The sequence below is a fragment of the Falco naumanni genome, chromosome 2 (assembly GCF_017639655.2).
Source record: "Falco naumanni isolate bFalNau1 chromosome 2, bFalNau1.pat, whole genome shotgun sequence".
Taxonomy (NCBI): domain Eukaryota; kingdom Metazoa; phylum Chordata; class Aves; order Falconiformes; family Falconidae; genus Falco; species Falco naumanni.
In genome coordinates, this window is record NC_054055.1 from 1,853,438 (window position 1) to 1,871,165 (window position 17,728).

Here is a 17,728-nt window from a genome sequence, read left to right on the forward strand (position 1 = left end):
TGTATTTTCCCTTGTGACTCCACTCCTGGCTGCCAAGCAGGGATTTACTGGTGCCCAGTTAACAGCAGCCCGGGGTGCGCAGGGCCATGCGTTTGCTCTAACTTGCAGAGGTTTTCCAGGCTGGCTTTGTATTTTAGCTACACTCTGTGTGTGTGTACGTACATGTTGCTCCCCGGGCGGGACAATTTCCAGACATCCCAGTTCACAGGAGGAAGATGAAGGTGATGTGTGGCGATGATGCGTGATGAAGCTGAGGGGTCGCTGCCCTTTTTGGGGCTCAGCCTTTCCAGACCCCACAGTGCAGTGCCAAGCCCTGCCTCCCCAGCAGAGCCCAGGTTTGGGGCAGCACCGGGGAGGGGGGCGGGGGGGGGGGGGGGGCATGTCTTTTCCCTTGGCAGGGGTGCCCCAACATTCCTATTAGCAGGGGACCCCCCAAACCAGACCCCATGGGGCACCCCACGGCGGGGGGTGTTGCTGCCAGTCGGGTGCATCTCCGCAGGGACACACCCCCCCTCCAAAAAAACCCCCACCAACCAACCAAACCAACCAAACCCAAACGCAGAGGGGCTCCAAGCCTTCGGGTGCAGCCTGCCTCCTGCCTCCTCTTCCTCCCGCCGCCGCCGCCGCTGCCCGGGGCGGAGCCGCCCGCCCCAGCCCCCGCCCCTCTCCCGGGAGCGGGCGGCGGAGCCGAGCCGAGCCGAGCCGGGCTGCGGGGACAGGGACGGGGACGGGGACAGGGTGGTGGCACCTCCGTCTTCTCTCCCGGCCCTTCGGGGTGCCCCCATCCAACCCTCTGCCGGGGGACGGCGGCCGCGGGGAGCATCGCTCGGCGGGGCAGCGGTCCCCCTCCCTCGGGGCTTGGCGACCTGGAGGATTTCCCAGAGGCAGCAGGTAAAGGGTTGGACTGGTTAGACTGGAAGGAGCGGGTGGCCTTTTGCACCCCCCTCCCGTCCCTGCCTGCCGGGCGAGGGGGGTGCCGGGTGCCCCGGAGGAGGGGGAGATGCTGAGCCGCGGGGGTGGGGGTGCGTGTCGGATGTGTGACAGATAAGCCAGGTTTGACCCCAAAGGGTGATCTGTTGTCTAGAAAGGTGTTTCCCCCAGAAGGTGTTTCTGTGCCCTCCGTTCCCCCCCAAAACAGTGTGTGCCCCCCCATGGGTGGCTCACCTGGAGCATCCCAAGCAAAGCTGGGAAGTGATGGGGTACTACCCTGTGTGGTGGGGGCCATGGGTGGGCACCCAGGTGGGAAGAGGTCCCACCATAACCTCCGGGGTCTCCAGGACCCCCCCCCCCCCCCCCGCCGCTGGCAGTTGGCAGGGTGTGGATCTGGTCACCCCCTTTTCTCCTTTAGGCCCTACTGGTTTTACAGGTAACGCTTCATTTTTATACACCACTCTCCGAATAATGACATCTGCAGTGTCCCACTCCCCCGGGGTTGTCCGACACCATAAAATCCTGAGGCAGCAAAATCCCAAGAGGGATTTATTGCCGCTAGCCCGGCTGGAGCAGCACCCTGCGCCCAGCCAGCACCCAAACTCTCCTAGCACCCTCTGAGAATGCAATAGCGATGCCCTGTATGGCTCCTGTTAAGGACCCTGAGAAAGATTGAACGTGGAGGGTATTATTTCGTCTTGATGCTTGGCAAAGAAATTGCTTGAAAAAAGGAGTAATTCAGGGAAAAAGTGGGAAAAATTTAATCTCATGGCTGTTTTATTGAAGCTCCCTCCCAAGTCCCGTATATTCACCGCCTAGAAAACTGGGCATTGAGGACTTGCAGTGGAAATGTGAGCCTTCCTCTGGAAAAGGTCTGTTGTAGCAATTCCTGATGTTGAAGCTGTGAAATTTCACCCCTGGCAAGATGGAAATGGGGATTCTTCAGCCAGAAAAAACCTGGCTTTGTCAAACTGGCCGTGCTTTGGGGTTTCAGGGGTGGGGTCTGTACAGCCACTATTATTACTTGTAATCGTGTTGGCTTAAGGGTTATTTTGGGGCTGGAAAAGGATTACGGATAGATGATCGGAAAGTTGTGACCACACTGCATGTGAAATTAAAAAAAAGTAAAAAAAATTTATGGTTCTTTTTGCTGGGCCTTTGTCCCTGTACGAGGGAAAACGAGTGCTCGCTCAGTACGCCCGTACAGGTTTTTCTCCGTTAGAAAGTTACGCCATGCATGAGGAACGTTAAAGCCGACTACGCCGTTCGGATGCTGTATTCTCCTCAGGGTGCTCCCAGCTGCCAGGAAATTTAGACTGTTGCTTATTAGTGAGCAAAAGTTAGACCAGTGTTTGTTTTTAAAGAGCTTTTTTGGGTTTGGATCACACAAGGATGCAGGATAAATGCCTTCTACCTTCTTTCCTTCTTATAAATTGCTAGCTTGCACTTGGCAGGTGTGGCTGGGGAAAAGCTGAAGTAAATGGATTTCCTGCCTTGCATTTTGTCTGGCATGTCATCAGATTGCTATGGAAAGCGGCCCATTAATGCATTATACAGCCTTTACCCACCTGAGCAGTGATGCATCCTGAATCCTTGAAGCCTGCTATTTTAACATGTTTACCTCTGTCAAGACTTGAAGCGTCTTCACGCCGATATCCCAGCAATATTTAGTTGCGGAATATTTCTCTCTGATATAGAAGGTGCTTCTTCAATGGCAAATACAAGCTCTGCTTCGAGGCAGAGTTAATTTTAGAGTGGGTGTCTCTGTCAAGCTGTACTTTTTCTATTAAATAAGCATGTTCTGCACGTTATGCTCTTCCCTGCAATGAATTCTGTAGAAGGTGAAGCATGACTGATGTTTGTCTTGTGTGTTGACAGCGAGCAGCACAAAGAAAATGAGTTCTTCTGGTTAGATCAATTTATTTGGTGTTGGGTTGTAGATTCATAAACTGCTGCCTTGGAATTAATGATAAAGGTTTTAGATTTTGCAAGGCAACAAATTGCTTTGATGAACCAGGAAGATTATAATGAGATACTGAACCAGCTGCAAGGGCTGGGGACTGTTTGTTGTACTTTTATCCATAAACTGCCATGTGTTTATTTGATCTCAAGTAGCTGCATTAAAGTTGCCGTGGTGTTTCACACTGCTCAATGCCAAAATCAGTATATTTAGGTGGTTTTGGTGTGTTTTTTTGTTTTTGTTTTATATGGGTTACAGTAACTCACAGTTGCAAATGATGTTGTAGGTTGAGGTCAGGATGCACCGGTAGCAGGTGGCTCATTCACCTTGTTGTTTGCTTGGAGGCACTTTGATGCTCACAGGTGGTGGAAGTTAGATCTCAGTCCCCTTTTAACAGACACACCTATGGGCAATGTTGTCCTTTAACTTGCTTTGTAAGTCCTAACAAGGGTAAAGATGAAAGGGTATGGTTGCACCTTTGAAACACTTGTGGCATTGCTGCCCTACAGCCACAGGCTGGTGCGTGAGGGTGTGGTTATCGCTGACATTGAGTGCTGGGGTTGGATGTGGATGGGCACTTGGGGCTCCTTCTAAGAGCAGCTTTTCTACAAACACAGGGCATAGAAATATGCTTTCCCTGGAGGCTGTGATGCTGGTTTGAAACTCCTTTTTCTTGAGAAGTTGTAGCCAGAGGGGCCATGCTCCTGTCCAAAAGCCTTTTAATGAGATGCTTTGCACCTTCCTGCTGATACTGAGATGAAGTGATGGGACCCACCTGGTGCAGCCACTTGGCTGTGGCCATAAAAAGGCTTCGTTAGGTTGCAGTAGCTGATAATTACATTTCAAGGGGACTACGTGGTGGTAGTTCACCCTCGTGCAGAAAAAGCAAGTGCTGCTGGTGTGAGGAGGCTGTGGCTGCTCTCTGCTTTGTTGGTGTTAACTGTGGCTGTTGTGGGGTGAGTGGTGTCTCAGCTTTTCTCCTTGTAGTAGGGCATTTGCTCAGGGCTGCTGCTCTTCTAAAATCGTACTGATGAGCTGGGTGTGAAGCTGAGCAGTTCCTTCTGCTCAGGAGAGGGCAGTGTCACACCAACGCGCTTTTCCTTGCCCATGCTGAAATAGCTGTGGAGATGACAACTTTTGCCCATCCAGGGATTCAGGAGGGTCTTGGCGGGGGGCAATATCCAGTGTGGGTCTGGGACCCAGGCACCTAATTCTGCTGCCCTTCTTCCTCAAGCTAAATGTTCCTCTTCTAGCTGTGCTCTCTGGTGGCTTTCCCATGTCTGAATATGCTGCTGGTGTTTAACAGACCTTTGTAAGAATATCCTAAGCGTGATGCTGGGAAAGGGGATTTAAAAGACTGTTTATAGCAGTTGCTTTTGCCTGCTAGCCTCTCTATAAACAGTGATTAGATACAGCTACTTTAAAGCATGTCTTGACTTTCAAAAAAAAAAAAAAAAATGCAAACCCTCGTGCAGTGGTGTCTGGCAATGCTGCTTTTTCCTCTTTTGCTGACCACTGTGTTCTCCTCACTTCCTTCAAAAATACCCACAGATACTGGCAGGGCAACTGCCTGAACGTTTGGTTAAATAGTCTGTCATTGCTCAATAACCTGAAAAAAGGGCCTTGTTTTTATATGTAATTAAATATTTGTATAAAATTTCTGCCAAGGAGTGGTTTCAAGGTACAGAGTGTTCCCCTGAAGGGTATTCAAACAAGGACCTTCTTGGGTGGCAACTGGAAATTTTTCTGTGATCATGCCTATCTCGACACATCGTGTGTTTTCACATGCTGAATCTATTACATGTTGTGACTGAGATCTCTTTTGCCTGCTTGGTCTTTGGGCAGGATCAACTTTATGAAAAAATGTTTCTTTTGTGAATATATTTTTGCACCGGTGGATTTTTTTGGGGAGGGGATTGTGGCTCTTGATCCATGTAGTGCTGAAGTGAGCTGGTGTTTTTGTTTTTGGGTTTTTTTTCTCCTGGTTGAAGGGTGGAATGGGGATAGGAGGGAGGCAGATGGCACCTTTCCTGGGGTGATGTGCAAATCTGGGCACCAGCTCAGTCACCGGGCCCACATGTCTGTGCAGTCCTGCTGGTGGCTAATCCCTTCCTTGGAAATAGCTCTTACTGGTTTTAATGTAATTCCTTAGTCATAACAAAACTGAATCCTCCTGCTCTCTAACCACTGTGTCTGTGTCGCTGACTGCTCGGGAGCCAGGCTTTGCTTGGTGCTTGGGGTCCAGGCTGCTGGATCCCAGAGGGCTTGGAGGTGATGGACTGGGAGCTTATGCTGCTCTTGTCTGGAAATGCTCAAAATAATCTGTTTCACTTTCAGATTTACCGTGTGGCACTGTGCGAAAGCAGCTTCTATCTTACACTTTTCCCCTTAAAGCAAGCTTGCCTTTTATTTATTTCTTATAATCCTGCAATTTCTCTTAAAACTCTGCTGTAACTTGTAAAATCTCTTCATAAATGTCTGGTCCCTGCATTTTGCTTACCTCCCCCCCTCCTTGGTGAGCTGAAATGAAACTTCTCCCTCCCCCAGCCTGAGGTTAGATGCACAGTGCAGAAATATTCCGGTTGCCTGCTGTTTTTAGCTGCACCAATTTTCAGGCTCACACTTGCACAGGTTGCTCAGGAAGCATCTTGCATTGGCCTTAAATAGCACAAGGTGAAGACCAGAGTTTTCTTTAATAGGTATTTTGGGTGTAGCATTTAAAAAAGATGTAGCGGACTGGCTGTACCCTTCGATGTCCAAGCATTCTTCTGAGCCATTCTAATAGATTATATCTTGGGCCACTTATTTGATGAATCTCTTGAGTTGACAGTCACCTAATCATCAAGCAAATTGCCTGGGTCTAAAACCAAATCAGTGGTCTGATTGCCTACTGCAGAACTGCAGCAAAACAAATGTATTAAATTTTCAGATTGCAGATGGCTACAGCCCCATGGCTAGCAGTTGGGACTTGGTACCTGAAGGTTGTGGGGTGGCAGGGTGATGTTCTGGGGGCTCCACGGGGTAGTCAGGAAGTAGGTCTAATCCTGGGGCAGGTCACTTAACAGCTTGGAGAGGATTTGGAGCTTGTGTCTAGGCTTGCTGTCCTGCTAAATTCTCTAGGACCTTGCCAGGGGGAGGGCAAAAACCTGGTGTTAAGGGGCAGGCTTGGACTTTCCAAGGTGTCTCTTGTGGGTGACTCCATATGAAACCCATGTGCTGACTGCAGGGCTGTTTTCTGAGCAAAACCTTGGAGAGTGGTGGTAAAACTGGGATGTATTCAGGGCTATGCCTCAAGTTCCCTTGCTGTGCCCAGCCCTTCTCCATCGCGCTGCCAAGGGGCAAGATGGGGCTGGGGGCTTCCCAGATCAAGTTAAGTGGAGGTGCTCCTGGTGCCCAGACCTGGTCTCTGAAAGGGACGGGGAGGGCTTAGGCTAGTTTACAGCGATCTACCACAGCGGTGAGGTCACCCTGTGATATTTGGGTGGATTTTTTTTGTGTGTGTTTTTTGGGTTTGGTTGGGGGTTTTTTGCCAAGAGGTAATTAATGCTTTCCTTGGGATTAAAATGTTTCCTTTGTGTCTCAGCTGTTAATGTAGTTAAGGAGTCATCCAACCCTTTGACCTTTGAGACAAAAAAGGCTTTTTTTGAGAAGAGTAAAACCAGTGTGTCTTTCTTGTATGAAGAAGCCCCATAAAGAAGTTTCCTGAGGCTGTCAAGTAGGTGATGTGTTGTAGGCAGTCGCCTGTTCCAGCAGTGATTGTTTGTGGGTCTTGTGGGAATCTCGGTGCCGATCTACCTACTAATTATTTATGCCTCTTGTCTATGAGACCTTAAACTATCAAACCTATTGCTGTTTGATACCCAGCAAACAGGCAGCACTCGTGTCCTGCTCTGGGTGTCCAGGCAGAAATCCAGCTACCTGATTTGCTCCATTTCTCTCCAGCTTTTTGGGCTGTGATTTCCCCATCCCTGGCTGTGAACTGACTGTTTGAGCTTAAGAGATCTGCGCTATAGTAATGGCTGAACAGTCCTTGTAACCTGTGGATGGTTCTGAGCTTGTTGGGGGCCCTGGAAACTGTCAGGCCAAGAGGTAAGGCAAGACCTATGGCTTCTCAAAATGCTATTTTTAGATGCATTTCTGTTCATATGCAAATTATGTTTATCGTAAAGGATTGCTCTGCACTTAGTACACTGAACTTCTAAGCCCCACTTTCCAGCTTTTACAAGGAAATCAAAATGCCTGCCAAAACCAGATGTATTATGCTCACAGGCTCAGTCCTATGAGCTCCTGAGCCACTTATGATGTTGCATTTGATGCTCTGTAAATATATAATGGTGGGTGGCTCTAATTTTAGGGGTGGTTTACCCCCCCCCCACTTGGGCTTTGGCATTAGCTTCAGAAGTTGCTGGTGTCTGACAGCCTGCAAGCTTTGTGCAGTTGTGCTTGTCTTCTCCTCTGTTTCTGCTCCTGCCCAAAATCTGGAGCAGAATCAGTGTCGGAAATGAAGCAGCTAAACTCATATTTAGCACTGAGTTAATCACTGAAATGCAGAGTTCTTGCGGTCCTCATTAAAAGCCTAATTTAAAGTGCAAGGTTGACAGCTCGGCTGGAGATACTTTCCCTTATCACAAGTATTTCCTAATCTGTCTCCTTTGCGTCAGGGTGGCTTTTTTTGTTTGGATCTCTTGCTCTTGGAGAGGTGTATGTTAAAGGAATGCAGTGTACTTGTGGGTAAGACAGCTGTATATGCTAAAATGTTAATGTGGTGGGAATAAGCATGCTCTGGTGTCCCTTATGCTGGCAGGCAAGCATTTGTGCCTCGCAAGGTCACACCGCCACATAGATGCGTGTTCCCGAAACGCAAACTGTGCAGGTTCTCCTTATACAGTTTTGCTTTGCAAAGAAAAATAAAGCTGCTTGTGGGATTATAGCAATAAAGCTGTTGTCCCTGAAAGCATGGGCAGGAGCGGTGTGGCTGAAGGCCAGCATCTGAAGAAATGTCCTTCCTTGCGTTTGTACCCAGGCAAGTGTCAGGCCTGCAGTGTGCTGTGGTTTCTGCTCTGGTCCTGAGCTTGCATGGGGTGTGAGGAGTAACGTGGGCAACAAGGAGCTCAAAATTTGCTCTGTGGTTTGCTAGACCTCTTGAGCTGGAAGGGACTCTCTTGGGTGCAAGGAGGTCTTTGTACCTTTTGTACAACCCAGTTCTGAAAAGCCTCTGGGGAGGGTGGGCATCTCTCCTGCTGTCACAGGAGCTGTGGTGGAGGCAGTAACCTGTTCAGCTTCCTCAATGTTGTCAATGGGACCAGCACATATAATTTGGAGCCTTTAAAAATAAAAAACAGTCCACCCAGTGCACCTTGCATTTGATGACAAGGATTTAGCATCTACCAACCTTTTTCATCTGCTTCATTTAAGGCTAAAGTCTTCAACTGAAGCAAGCTGGAAGCTGTGAGCATTGTCTGAAGGGAGATGGACGTATCACAGCTCCGTTAACCTGATGTAGTTTGGAAAATTGCTCTCCCAGTGGAAGGATGAGAGTGTTAGGGTGGAGTTGGGTGGTGTCACCAGCGGGGATGTAACCAGTACGGGGAACCTGGGTGCAATGCTATCCTTGCAGTACCCCAGAGTCTTGTGAAGCCATCATGCCTGCTGGCACCTGTGGGGTTTGGGCCCATGCTTGGTACCCGCTTGGAGAGCGGCACAGACCAGTATCTTTCTCTGGGCAGTGAAGAAGACCACAAAGAAGCTGTTTAATAGTCTCTCTCTTTTTTTTTTTTTTTTTTAAGGCATAAAAAAACATGGCAGGAATTCACACAACCACTTGCTGTAGCTCGATGGGTACTGGTGAGTGATCCCATGTGGACTAATGAAGTAGATGGGAGATCCCAGCACAGGGCAGAACACCCTGCCAGAAACTGGGGGAAGTGGGAGGCTTTTACTGTGTTGATTTTGGGGGGTGGTTTTTTTTGTTGTTGTTGTTGGGTTTTGTTTTTTTGGGTTGGTTTTTTCCTCTCCAGGGGAGATTAAAATAAATGGCCTCTGGCTAGGAGTTGTCAGAGCTCTTGGGGAAATATGTGTATGTAGAGCAAATCTGAATGTACCTATTTGTCTTCTCCAAAAAGAAAGACAGGGTGCAAGCTGTGGATCTCAAATGCAAGGGTTTCCAGCCTTCAAAACCTGCTCTGTTGTGCTGCTCCTCTGCTGGGTCTGTTGTGCAATTCTAGCTCCACCAAATGTTGCTGCTGGCTGGGAATGCTGTTTGTTAGGGCTCACCTTTGTGGAGGTGTTGCAAATGGCTTGCCTGCTGCAGTCCATCTGCCAGACTGGGAAAGCTTTGGTGCACACTGATCTTGAACCATGCTTGGCTGAATACCAACATACTGGGAAGCCTTAATGATGCTGGTGACCTGCCTCAGTGTCACCTGGAGCGGGGTGAGAAATGCCTTGGCTGGTGGATGGGCCCTTCTGGTCGAGGGAGAGAGGTGTGGTGAGAGAGGTTGACTGGTTAATAGCAAGGCTGGATTTGAGCTGGTGACCTGAAGGCAAAGGTTCCTGCTGGGCTGAAAACCCTCTGTGGTTGTGTCATCTTGATGTGCTCGATACCACTGTATTACAGTGGGAATGTCATGAGTTAGCAGGGATGAAGCCTGTGAGTTTATTGGGAAGCTGTAACCTGATGTCCAGACTTTCTTAGACGTGTCCTGTTGTGAACAGCTATAGATCCACTTCTAAGAGCAGAATAAGCTTAAACAGGGAGGGTGGGGGGAGGCTCTCTGTATTTCTAAAAGTGTCAGCTTGTAATGTTAAAACCCTCCTGTTGTGAGAGTCCTTAAATCTAAGCTTCTGGGGTAATAGTTGGGTTGTACTGAGTGCTGTATTGGACCCATGAGACAATCACTGTTGCTTTCTTGGCTTCTTCCCCCCAGCTCATGGTAAACACTGGCTTTTTCCCTAGTTTCTTGAACTTTGTAGCTCAGCTGCATGTTCCCTGGGGGGACATATCTGGGCCACTGGCTTAAGGTCTGGAGTCCGCTCCGCTCCTCTCCTTGAGCAATTTGTGGGCTGGATGTAGGGCTGTTCTTGCTGGGGGCTATGGAGCTTTTGAGGGTACGTGAGGTGAGGAGCAGGGAGCCCCCGAGGTCATGAGCTTGGGCAGAGTCAAAAGATGACATGTCCACTCGTATTTCTGCACCTTCCCTTCCCAGGCATTACGTGCTTCTCTATCTCTGCTGATATTTGCAGTAGCGATAAGAAAGGCTCTGTAACAAGTGTGCTCTGTGGCAGATAAGCTCTCAGCTGGAACAGCTCTTGCGCACAGTAAGTTTTATCAGCACTATTAAAACCTTAATGGTCAGCAAGGCTTGAGAGATGTGGGTGTTTCGGGTCTTCTAGCAGTACGGAGACATCCAAGAATTGTGCTGCTGCTCTGTAAGTCTCTCTCAAATGTGTTGTGTGTTTGTTTATTTTTTTAAAAGGAAGTAGAAAATTTGGGGATTGAGGCTTGTAAACTGGTCAGGCATGTGCCTTAAATGCAGCTGGCTGCTTACGGTATGTTTGTGCATGTAATGAGCTGACTGATGCTTAATGAAGGTGGTAGCTGGTCTCGGTGTGGACTGAATTAAATTGAGGGAGGCGCTTTCTCACACCTCACCAGGCTGCTCTTTGCTTGGAGAAAGTGCTCCTGCAGCTCTTGTGCAACCATTGAATGTTTGTGCAGGGAGGACAGTTGTCCTAGCTTGGCTTGGTGCTCTTTCAGGGCACTGATCTCTGAAGGGGTGGTGAAAACATGCTTTGAAGCTGGTAAAGGGTGCAGTGGTGTAGACCTGGGCCAGGAATCACCTGGCTCCCACCTTGATTTGGAAGCACACAATTCCCAGGAGCTCCCATGTGTTGCTTGAATGTGCTGAGATGAGTGTGGGGAATGAGTGTGGGCATGTGTTGTCCCCCTCAAATCTGGGCACCTGGCTCCATGCTTATGCAGACATCTCCATCCTCATGGGATCCACAACTTGGAGTGTCCTCCAGAGGATAGGTGCCCACAGCTTCTCTCCAAAAATGGGAATATTGTTTATTTTCTTGTGTTAAGCTCAGAGAGACATATGGTGATACCTGCTTTATGGGAGAATGGTGTGATCAGAACAGCTGTGTAGAAATTTCCTTTTCCTTTTGGCATGAAGAAATGAAAATGTTCATCTCCAGCCTCTGTAAAAACTCCTTCCCCAGGAGGGATGGAGCCTGGAGGTTTAAACCAGACAGCCAAGAACAAGTCAAGGTCCTGAAAAGGGAACCTGATTCTTTGAATGCTCCTACTAGGAAGTAGAGCCAGGGTGGGAAGGCACTTTCCTTGTTTGTTTCCTCGTTGTTCATGACTCCTGCCAGCGATGCCACAGATGTACAGAAAGTCATGGGAGGGTCAAACCTGAGGTTCACCTGCTGTTGGTCATGGCAGGAAGGTCACTCTTAGGCTGCCGTCCTCTTGCATGAGTGTTCCTTTTGTTGTGAACACAAGACAAATCAGTCCTCATTGTTGTCATGTGTTAGGCTGTCCCAGGCCCTACTCTTGAAGGCTTTATTTTTATCCCAGTTTTAGAATAACTTTATTTGCATTGCTGTTGTGCTGACGTGCTGGGAGGGGTTCCCTAGGAGGGCATGAAGAAGGCTGGTTTGAACCAACTGGTGGCATGGCAGGAGATGGAGGAGGGAAGGAGCAGGGACTTGGCAAGAGTGATGCTTGCTGTAGCGTGCCGGCAGAAATCCGCCTGCCCTCTGCAGGGTGTAGGCTGGCTGGGCTGGGGCTGGGCTGAGGAACATCAGCCCTGGCTGTGCTGCAGATAGTCTGAGCTGTTGGAAGAGATGGCTTTTGACAAAAGCGGGAGCAAATGCTTGTTGTCGTTATGTGCTGCTGCGCACAAGGTCAGTGTGACCGTCTGGTTCCCAAATTGGGCAGTCGGGTTCACTTTTTCAATGAACAATTGCTTCTGCTCAGCCGTGTAATCAGCTAATAGGATTTAACACAGCGTCCAGTGTTTCTAACTTGGCTTTGTGATAGCAACCTAATCCAAAAAAGCCAGAGTTAAAGTAAGTGGAAACTTGAGTTCCTGGGGCTATCCAGTTCCAGTACCTCACGGAGCAAAGCCATCTGATTGCTACCAGAATTGATGTACTAATCATTATATCTGAATTGACTCAAAATGTCATAAAGCTGGGGACAAATTGCATCTGTTGTTACTTACTGTAGCTCAAACATCCCATGCTTAAGGCAGTGTCTCCTGTGAAATTTCACTTGTTCGCAATCAGAAAACACAAAGCAACCATTCACATCAAGGGAAGGTGGTTTGCAGTGATTTCAAATCCTCTTCTTATCTGGATAGCTGCTAACTGGATCCTTGACCCATTTCATACTGTTTAGAAGAAGTTTTCTTGCTTCAAGTTGGAAGTGAAATACAGCTGTGGTAGAGCCTGGGGTCAGGTCTGGGAGGAAAAAAAGTGAGTGGTGGTAGGAGGCAGCAGCAAGCACAGCTTACATCATGTTACGTGTACAGTCTCCTCTTTAACCTTTCAGGCTCTGGCATCAGGTCTGGACCTCAGCCCAATTTATTTCCTCACATAGGTTTTCTTTCCAACCCTTTATTAGGCTCCAGAAGACAATTGTTTCCTGAGGCTTGTGGAATCCCGAGGGGCATGTGGGGAGAGGAAAACTCTTGTCTCAGTGTTGCTGTTTCATGGGAATGCGCCAGTGCTTGGTCAAGAAGCTGGACTTCACATCCTCCTCATGTGTCTCAGCTCAACCGCTGTTGTCTGCTACTGGGTGCCCATAAACTTATTGCTGCGTTTCAGTATTGCCTGAAGTAATGAGATGTTCTGCTCCTAAACTGGCCACTTCTGGTGATAGATCCCATGTGTTTGATTCCAAAAAGGCTGGCGCTTTTATTTTTTTGGAAGGAAAGGTATGAGGTAAATATTGCTTGAAACACTTGCGGCTGTCGGCTCTACTGAGCTGGCTCTTGGACATGGGTGTGAGTAAAACCCTGTTATGTCTCATGCACCATCAGGTTTAATGCTTGCTAAATGGCAGAGCTGTCCAGAAAAAGCATTGGGCTGAGACAATGTAGCTGGTATTAAAAAATAAATATAGCTTCAAGTGGCTGAGCTTTGAAATAAGTTATGCTGTGGCTGTTTGACTGGATATATAGGGACTGCTGAGGTGTCTGCATTCCCCTCAAGGCTCATTGCCAGGTGGGAGATTTGCGAATTTGGAAAGGCAGCAGTTACCTGCCTGTAGGGAAAATTCTGTCTCAGTAGTAATAAATAGTCTCCTTCCCATGAAACACAAAGGCTGTGTTTAAAACGCTTCTACAGTTGAAATCAGCTACAGAGTTTGATTTTCTAGCTTATTTTTGTCATGTTCTAGATGATGAACAAAGATACTTCTCTTGCTTTCACAGAAGAATTGTAAAATGCTGAAAGCTCTTGGTGTCATGGTGCCATAGGCTTAGTGCAGACCTGTATGCCATGGCTATCCTGGAGCTCTCAGGTGCTTGAGGTCTGCTCAAGCTGATGCATTTTACTTCTGTAGTGCTCCTGTTGGATGAGTCTGGAGGAGGCCATGAAGATGACCAGGGGGCTGGAGCCCCTCTGCTGTGGGGACAGGCTGGGAGAGCTGGGGCTGTGCAGCCTGGGGAGGAGAAGGCTCCGGGGAGACCTTAGAGCAGCTCCCAGTGCCTGGAGGGGCCGACAGGAAAGCTGGGGAGGGGCTTTGGGCAAGGGCAGGGAGCGGTGGGACAGGGGGGAATGGCTTGAAGCTGAGAGAGGGGAGATTTAGGTTGGACGTGAGGAAGAAACCCTTCCCCGTGAGGGCGGCGAGGCGCTGGCCCAGGCTGCCCAGAGCAGCTGTGGGTGCCCCATCCCCGGCAGGGCTCAAGGCCAGGCTGGACGGGGCTGGGAGCAGCCTGGGCTGGGGGGAGGGGGCCCTGCCCCTGGCGGGGGGTGGGACCGGGTGGTCTTGAAGGTCCCTTCCAGCCCAAACCATTCTGTGGTTTCATTGTGTCCTGTCCCGCTTCAGCTCAGGGAGAAAGTACCTATATTTAAGAAACTTTTTGTTTGTTTGCTTAGTTTTTTTTCTTTTTTCCTCCTGGAAGTTACTACTAAAATGGCTTGGCTTTGGTTTCCCTTATTCCCCTCCCAAAAGCTAAACCTTTCTCCTCAAGTCATGCTGGGTTTTAGGGCAAGTGTTTGCTTTGAGCCCTATGGGATCATAGGAAGCAGAACTTCACCCCTTGGGTGTAGGTGGCTTGTGTCCCATGTCAGCCTGTGTCCCCGTTGGATGCTCTCTGACTGGTGTGGTCACTTCTGCTATCATTTGTGCTGTGGAGCCCATGAAAGCAGGGAGTGCTGGTTGCCCCTGGGTCCTTAGGGGCTGATGGGCCTCTTCAATGCTTAACCAGGAGAGCTTGAGTGGCTGCATGGGGCATCATCAGTTGGTAGTGAAGGAGAAAGCAGAAATGTTGGTTGGTCTGTCCACAGCTGGATGCTTCTGCTACAGCTTTGGGGATACTGTCTGGTCAGTCTCAGGTCTTGCCTCTGCCTGGGACCTTGTCCTGCAGTGGTTCATCTCAGTGGCACTGTGGCAGCCTGAAGTCCCAAGCAGAGATATTTCTCCTCCCTTGGCCATGCAAGAGATGTTTGTTTGCAGGAACTGGTGAACTTGGCGTCCTTCCTCTCCAATGAAGGAATCTCAAGAGAGGAGAACTTGATTCTTGCTTGTCCAATCTACCCCGTTTCACCCTGGGAACAACGAAGAACAGAGCTTGTTATCCTGCCTTCTAGTTTAAGAAATGCTTGAGCTGTTGGTTATTTGTCCTCAGATACAGCAAGGTAGTCATGAAGTCTTGGGTTGCTGCTGAAGGAATTGGGTGATGATTTGAGCTCATCTGTCTACTTTACGCAGACATCATCGGTTTTTGTCAAGGAGAAAAGTGTCTTTCCTAGTTCTGCAGTAGCAAAATAAAGGACATGGCACTACCTCAGTGGGGCAGGGTGAGCATGTGAAAACTTGGATACCATAGAAAGGCAGGTAGATAAGTAGATTTTTTTTTCTTCCTTGAACTGTATTCCCACAAATCCAATTTTCTCAGTGCTGGTTGTTGGCTAATTGTGCTTCTGACATAACTGCTTTGAAGACATGTGTGATATAAAAAGTGAATGGTTTCATGTAAGAAGTCAGGTGTCTGCTTTCCAGTACACTTGCATCCAGGTCTTGACATCTCGTTGGATGAGAGAGGAACCAGGGGGACCAAGTGTGAGCCACCTCTTGGAGGTTTGCCTTTTGGGAGGCAAAAATGCGTGTTCTCAGTTGAAGACTAGTATTAGCAGCTTGTATAAGCCTTCTTCAGGCTCACTGTTGTTAACAGGAGTATTTATGCACTGGTCTCCTACGTTCAACCAGTAAAGTGATGCAAGCACGCTGTTGAGCAGTTGTATGTCAAGGTAAGAGGCTCGTTCCTGGAAAGTACATCTCCTGAAGTGGGCTGCTCAGCCTGTTCCTGTTGTGATACTGTTAGTATGAGCTAGTAGAATCTTCAAACAGAGTCATTTAGGTTGGAAAAGACCTTTAAGATCATCAAGTCCAACCGTTAATCCAGCACCATCAAGGCCACCACTGAACCATGTCCCTCAGTGTCAGTCAGGTCTATACATCTTCTGACCCCCCCATGGACGGTGCCTGCACCCCGTCCCCGGGCAGCCTGTGCCAGCGCTTGGCCACCCTGTCGGGGAAGACATTTCTCCCAGTGCCCACCCTGAACCTGCCCTGGTGCGGCTGGAGGCCGTTCCCTCCTGTCCTGCCGCTGGTTCCTTGGGAGCAGAGACCGACCCCCCTCGCTGCAGCCTCCTGCCAGGCAGCTGTAGGGAGCCAGAAGGGCCCCCCTGAGCCCCCTGTTCTCCGGGCTGAGCCCCCCCAGCTCCCCCAGCCCCTTCCCCAGCCCCTGCCCGGCTCTGGACACGCTCCAGCCCCTCCGGGTCTGTCTGGGGGTGAGGGGCCCAACGCTGAGCCCAGGGCTCGAGGGGCGGCCGCACCAGGGCCCAGCACAGGGGGACGGGCACTGCCTGGCCCTGCTGGCCACGCTGCTGCTGACACCGGCCAGGGCGCTGCTGGCCGCCGTGGCCACCTGGGCACACGGGGGGCTCATGCCCAGCCGGCTGCCGACCAGCCCCCCCAGGCCCTTCCCCGCCGGGCAGTTCCCAGCCCCCTGCCCCCAGCCCGCAGCGCTGTGGGGGGCTGGTGTGACCCACGGGCAGGGCCCGGCACTCGGCCCCGTTGGGCCTCACACAGTTGGCCTTGGCACTCGGGACGATCTGCTCCATCACCTTCCCCAGCACCGAGGTCAGGCTGACAGCCCTGCAGTTCCCCAGATGCTCCTTCTGGCCCTGCCTGCCGATGGGCACCGCACGGGCTGACCTGCAGTCGGCCGGGACCCCCCAGTTAGGCAGCACTACTGGGAGATCATGGAAAGTGGCTCGGTGAGCGCTGCTGCCCGATCCCTCAGTGCCCTGGGGTGGGTCCCACCCGGCCCCGCAGACCTGTGCGTGTCTACGTGGTGTAGCAGGTCACTGACCGTTTCCCTGTGGCTTGTGGGGGCTTCATTCTGCTCCCCGTCCCTGTCTCCCAGCTGAGGGGGCTGGGTACCCTGAGAACAACTGGGGTCTTATTGTTAAAGGCTGAGGCAAAGAAGGCGTCGAGTACCTCAGCCTCTTCCTCAGCCTGTCGCTGTGTTTCCTCCCACGTGCAATAAAGGACGGAGATTCTCCTTGGCCCTCCTTTTGTTGCTAACATAGTCATGGAAATGGGTTTTATTGTTTTTTACAGCAATAGCCAGATTAAGTTCTAGCTGGGCCTTGGCCCCTCATTTTCTCCCTGCCTAACCTCGTGACATCCCTGTAGTCCTCCAGAGCTGCCTGACCTGTCTTCCAAAGGTCACAAATTCCTCTTCCCCTGAGCTCCAGCCAGAGCTCTCTGTTCAGCCGGGCCGCTCGTCTTCCCCACCGGCTTCACCTTTCGGCACGTGGGGTCAGCGCTCCTGCGCCTGCAGGATTTCCTTCCTGAAGAACATCCAGCCCCCCCGGGCTCCTCTGCCCGTCAGGACTGCCTCGCGAGGGCTCTCAGCCAGGCCCCTCCACGGGCCAAAGCCTGCCCTCCAGAAGTGCGCGGTGGCCGCTCTGCTGGCCCCGCTCCTTACTTCTCCAAGGATCAAATCCTCGATCATTTTGTGATGGCTGTGCCCCAGATGGGCTCCAACCACCACGGCACCACTAGTCCTTCTCTGGTCACAAACAGCAGGACCCACGGGTGCCAGCCCTCGCTGCTCCCCCACCAGCTGTCGGGAAGGTCTCTCCTACGCGCCCCAGGAACCTCCTGCCCCGTTTCCTCTCTGCCAGATTCTATTTCCAGCAGACACCTGACCCGCTGATGTCCCCCACAAGAACAAGGGCTCGCGGTCATGAGATTTCTCCCAGATGCTTAGGAAGTATTTCATCTGCCCCTTCACCCTGGTTGGACGGTCTGTAGCACACTCCCACCGTGGTATCTGCCGTGTTGGCCTTCCCTCCAATTCTTACCCAGAGAGACCTGACCATCTTGTCACCATCGTCAAGCTCTAGACAGCCCAAACGCGCCCTAACACCCAGGGCTGCCCCACCGCCTCTCCTGCCTTGCCTGTTGCTTCTGAAGAGTTTGTAGCCATCCACTGCAGCACTCCGGCAAACTCCACTCTTCAGGTGCCTGCTCTAACAGGTGGCAACCTCACTCCAGTGACGTTTTCAGAGTACTTTTGGCAGGTTGAC

The 17,728-nt window shown here is 50.5% G+C and overlaps 1 protein-coding gene across 4 annotated transcripts in view; it reads left to right on the top strand.

The window, feature by feature from the left end:
• Positions 1-680: 680 nt before the first annotated feature.
• GDPD5 (glycerophosphodiester phosphodiesterase domain containing 5) overlaps positions 681-17,728 on the top strand; it is a 173,017-nt gene continuing 155,969 nt past the window's right edge. For 2 of the 4 annotated variants that reach the window (XM_040583903.1, XM_040583906.1), the window contains exon 1: positions 681-891. The gene's annotated coding sequence lies outside the window, so the exon portion shown is untranslated. Of the gene's footprint in view, positions 892-8,676; positions 8,735-10,204; positions 10,319-17,728 lie in introns of those variants that run through there. The other 2 variants (XM_040583905.1, XM_040583904.1) reach the window with 2 other exon arrangements.